Consider the following 5,177-nt stretch of genomic DNA (forward strand, 5'->3'; position numbering starts at 1 on the left):
TTTACTTTTCAGGTGAGTGGACATATGTTGGGTGTGTGGTCCTGTGTTTTGTTGGTGTATATTTAATATACTCCTAATCGCTATTTCAGTCTTTCTATCTTTCTAATTACTTCTCTCTCTGTTTTTCTCTCTCTCTATTTTCTCTTCACAAAAAAACATAATGGTGTGGAGAGGATGGCTATAAGGGGAGAAGGGAGGCCATCCCAAGAAAAAAAAAGTAAAAAAAAAAAAAAAAGCATGTTTAGGCTGGCATTAGCATTGGAGAGGCTAGCAACTAGCATAGATAAGCTGGCATTAGCACTGGAGTGGTTAGCGACTAGCATGCCTAGGCTGCTCACCTACTTTAATAGACACAAACATTTTTGAATTGGTTGCCTTAATTTTGGTCCTCATCTTGCACTATAAGATCCAACAAAGAGGCTCGAGCAGGCCGTAGAGGTGAGGGTTTCCAACAGKTAGGTATCTGGTAAATCCAAGACACAGGTAAAAGTGTTGAAAACACAAAGAAAGCACACGGCTACTTAAAGAGCTCAGAAGTTTAGAAAGGTGTCTGTTTACCAAAGTCAACAGAATGGCTGTCTCACAGGAGCCTCGTTACTGCTGGATCAAGAACAGGTGAGTAGAGATGGCTCCGCCCATGCCACTCAAAAAGCTGCAGAACGAACACAGTCCACACAACAAAAATCATCAAAAAGTAAACAAACAAAAAAATGACAAAATGAGTCTGAGACATGTTTGCATTTTTTACCATCAACGTGTGCAATGGATTACTTGAAGGATGTAAAATCTCTGATAAATGTACATGCTGACATTTTTTTCACATCAGATTTTCATGTTCAGTCAAAAAGAAACACAAAAGTTAGCTGAAGTCATCATAAATGCTGTTTTACTTTTTAATTTTACTTTCAGTAAGGAAACGTCTCCTTTGTGATATAAATATTGATTTATGTGTTTAACTACAACAATGTAATGATTATGAGAAAGACCTCTTCGAGCTGGCAGCTGAGGCACAGAAGAAATGGATGAGGGAAAGTTGAAGTCATCAGAAAACATCACATTCATGAAAGCGAGAGCTGTGTGGAAATACTCAGATTCTCAGAGAAAATAAAGCCCTGAAGGAGAAGCTGTCCATCAACCGGGCAGAAAACCTCCAAAAAGAAAAAAAGAGGGAAAGAAAGAACAGGCACGGAGAGGAGAAAAATGTAGGAACAAATGAAGAAAACAGAAGGAAAGTTGAAGTTATTGGCCAAAATTGGGGTCAGAAAAGAGAAAGCAGCTTGGAAAAATGATATGAATCTTGATGAGAAAGGCCTGGAGCAGAAGCTGTTCATCGCTAAATAAAGCTCCAATGGACGACCTCCACAGAGAAAACAAGGAGAGAGAGAGAGAGAGAGCACAAAAAGATGAGATGAAAAAAATCAAAGATCCCTCAGTTCTGTGTGCTCCTCAGATGAGAAGAAGGTGAAACAAGTCACTCTTCTTCAGCCAAGCCAGACTCCAGACTGAGAGGGTGGGACACGCTGCGTCAAATCAATAAAGTTATATGATGYAGAGGACAGGAGGCCAGAGAAAACTGATCAGCCAAACAGCTCCTCCAGCAAAAAGATCATGAGATGAGAAGCTCCACCTCAAGTTGAAGCTTTGGTCCACTTGAAAAAGGTGGAAGCAGAACTAGAAAAAATATATAAATAAATAAATAAATAGACTTGTAAAGTTCTTAAGAGAAATCTTTAATGGAACTTGTTTGAGAGGGAGGACTGCTATCAGAGAAAGCTTCAAAAACCAGACWGGAGCTTCCAGATCAAACTTTCTGAGGACGTTTGAGACACCGGCTGGGAGCTGGGAAATAAAAGTCCAGTTATGGATCAAAGAGTGCACAGCTTTCATCCTGAAAGTTGGTGTAGGGACTAAATGTGAAAACTGAGCAGACAGAATTATTCAGATTTATCAAACTGTGCATCAGCGTGTTTTTGTGCACTTTTTATTCATGCATCCCAAAGAACGTGAAACTGAGCGCACTTAAACTCCTCCTCTTAAATATGTGCAAATATGATTCTTCTCTCTGCACAATCCTAAATACAGGAAAATGATGAATGTCATGGAATGTGAGTCTGAGACGTTTATAACAAAGGTGGTGGGGTGTAAAAATGTATTTGGCACACTATAAAGTGTAGAATGACTGCTCACTGCCTCTTATCCAGTCATGTTAGGCACCACTTACTCATGAACTACATGAAGTATTACTGCTGATGAATGAAGTGAAGCAGGTGCACAGACCTTCTGGTGGTGTGGCATTTCTAACTTTACACATGTTCAATAAAATAACTAGAAGCACTCGGAGAGCGCAAACCTCCRCMAAGGCCGTATGTTCATTCTGTATGTAATTATGGAGATATAAATTTTATCATTTAGACCTCAAACATACGTAGATCAGCCAGATGATTACAATAATTCACTATGGTGTCTGTCCCCCACACCCCTGGTCAGAGGCAGCACAACATGAGGTGCTGCTATGTTTGGAACGCACTTGAATCCTCACCACAGTACTTKGTCACAGTGGAGATATATATGCAGCTCGTAGCCACAGTCCTAACCATCCCTGTGATTATATTATCAGCAGTAAATCCTCTGAGTGCTGATTGTGGTTCTTTGCTACCAGCTGAAAATCAAGTCATTTGAGGGAATTTTTCAGACCTTAAGTCAAATAAAATCATCAGCTTAGCTTTAATGCTAAACCACATGATCCTGGGTCCTGCTTAAGGAGTTGTATTCAGCAAATGTTTTTGGAGTACCTGTTGTTTACATTTAAAGTACAGATTTTAATAAAATTACCTTGTTCGCACAAAGTGTTTTGTAAATACAAACTCAAGTGAATAACAAGATATGGTGTACATTATACCACTGCTTTTTTACGTCTCAACCCAAAGTCCAAAATGTTGAGACGTTGCATGAATTATAAGGACGTTTCAATGATTTGCAGACCTTCTGAAAGACGCTAAAAGAAAGGTTGAATAAACAAACAGATGGAGAACCATTTTACAACTCATTAGGTTTGGCAACACCTCAGTAAGAGGAGTGAGTACAGAAAAAGCTCATCTTCTCTGGGGTCAATGCTTTATTTTTATTTTTAATGGACTGAAGCTAAGTGGAAAATTGTTGTGTGGTCAGATAAATTGAAATTCAAAATTCTATTTTAAAATCTGTGATGAACTTGTGATCTGTCCCTGTGATGGACCTGTCCAGGGTGTACCCCTCCCCTTGCAGTGTGACTGCTGGATTTGGGCACCAGTGACCCCYRTGAYGCTGGAAGGAAGAAACGGGTGTAGATAATGGATGGATCTTTTAAATCATGGACACAACCCTGCCCTATAGAGGAGAGGTTGGTGCCTTTGACATGGGCAGCTTACACACCTGGAAAAGTACCATTAATGCAGAAAAGTATATATGATTCATAACAACATACACTTCWATCCTTTTCAGGGAAGGTCTTGCACACATGTGAACTTGTATCGATTGTCCCAAAAGTCCACTTGTCCCRCAAATYCCTMCMACTAATTTTTGTGAAAATTACAGATTATTAAGGGTCAAGATGCAGGTAAATGTCCAATGGGKTTGAAATGTACGTCTTGCTTAATTCAGCAAAACAATGCTAAACCACATGTTGCATCCGTTACAACAGCATGCCTTCACTGTAGAAGAGTCAAAGTACTGAACAGGCCCAWCTGCAGTCCAGACCTCTTACCAACTGAAAACATTTGACGCACCATAAAACAAAAAATCCAGCAACAATAAGCYAGGAYTGTTGAACATCTAAAATCCTACATAAGACAAGAAAGSAACAACATCCAGTCATTATTTACCAGCTTCTTCAWGTCTGGGTCACTGGTGCCTATGTCCCGCAGTACACCCTGGACAGGTCACATAGAAACAAASGACCATTCATACTCTCAGTTACACCTAGGGACAATTAAGAGTTACCAGTTAGTCTAAAAGCTCTGTGGGAACTGGAGTACCCAGAAGAAACCCATGCATACAGAAAGAACGTACAAACTCTACCCAGAAAGATYCCCAGCYGGGATTTGATCCAGCAAACATTTTGCTGAGAGGTGCCAGCTCTACGAACTGCATCACTGTGCCGCCATTACTCCCCCCCAAACCCTCCATCAGCTGGTATTATGTTCCACTGTTGACAAAATAACGTTTGCAAATCATTACATTCTGTTTATATTTTTTGCAACGTCTCAACTTTTTTGGAACTGCGGTTAAAATTAAAGAGATTAAAACAGATAGAAAACAAAAGCAGTGTGTCAATCCACGCTTCAATAAAAAGTTTGTGGAAAYCTTGTGACAATAAACTGAAGTGATCATCATCCGCATGACCTCATCAGTGGTTCATTTTGTTCCAGACAAGTCCTTGGTCACATTTTTTTGACCCATCACCAGAATTCAGTTAAGTTGTGTTGGCAATCTTTATGCTCTCCTCTTGGGGTTTTACTGTAAATGGTTCCTGAGGTAGACCAGGGCAACTGCCACAGGAATGTCTACACTGTTTCCATAGAAAAACTGAGGCACCCGTTTGTTTTTTACAGGCTCAGAGCCAAATTGGAATAATTAAGTCATTTTAGATATATTTTCAGAATCTGCCAATAAAACCATTAGAGGCAGACTGACTCATCATTAATTCATCATAAAATCATTGCTTTGTWAAAGATGTAGCATCTTCTACTGCATTTCGTTTAAGACACTTTAAAGTTAAGATAAGACAGTTGTAGACATTATTCACTTGAGAAAAAAAAACCTTAACATCCCCACAGTCATTTTGTGCTGCTCCTGAAGAGAAATTCAATCATATACTRTTCACACAATACTCTGTAATTCAGACAGAGCACACCTTATCAGCTCTGGAAGTCAAAGAGCCACCTTTAGATAAGTGAGCCTCTATCTTAATAATCCCATATGGCTTGAACGTTTTGCGGTCATAACATTGTGAGAAGGTCTGTCATGAGGAGAAATGCATCATTAAGAGYCAAGTGGCTGTGTAWGATCCGACGTTTCACAGCTCGCTGCTTTGTCAAGGCAGAGGAGGCTGAAGTGTGTGTTTCCACAGTGAAAATGGGTCCAGAGCTGCATGTGTGTGTGTGTGTGTGTGTGTGTGTGTGTGTGTGTGTGTGTGTGTG

At 39.9% G+C, this 5,177-nt stretch overlaps 1 long non-coding RNA gene across 1 annotated transcript in view; it reads right to left on the reverse strand.

The window, feature by feature from the left end:
- Positions 1-291: 291 nt before the first annotated feature.
- The window catches only part of LOC106518237 (uncharacterized), an 8,829-nt gene continuing 3,943 nt past the window's right edge, over positions 292-5,177 (reverse strand). The window contains exons 2-3 of the long non-coding RNA XR_001310288.1: positions 559-652; positions 292-463 (exon numbers count right to left, since the gene is read on the reverse strand). This is a non-coding gene — a long non-coding RNA (uncharacterized LOC106518237). The remainder of the gene's footprint in view (positions 464-558; positions 653-5,177) is intronic.

This window comes from Austrofundulus limnaeus, unplaced genomic scaffold (assembly GCF_001266775.1).
Source record: "Austrofundulus limnaeus strain Quisiro unplaced genomic scaffold, Austrofundulus_limnaeus-1.0 Scaffold58, whole genome shotgun sequence".
NCBI classification, from domain to species: Eukaryota; Metazoa; Chordata; class Actinopteri; order Cyprinodontiformes; family Rivulidae; genus Austrofundulus; species Austrofundulus limnaeus.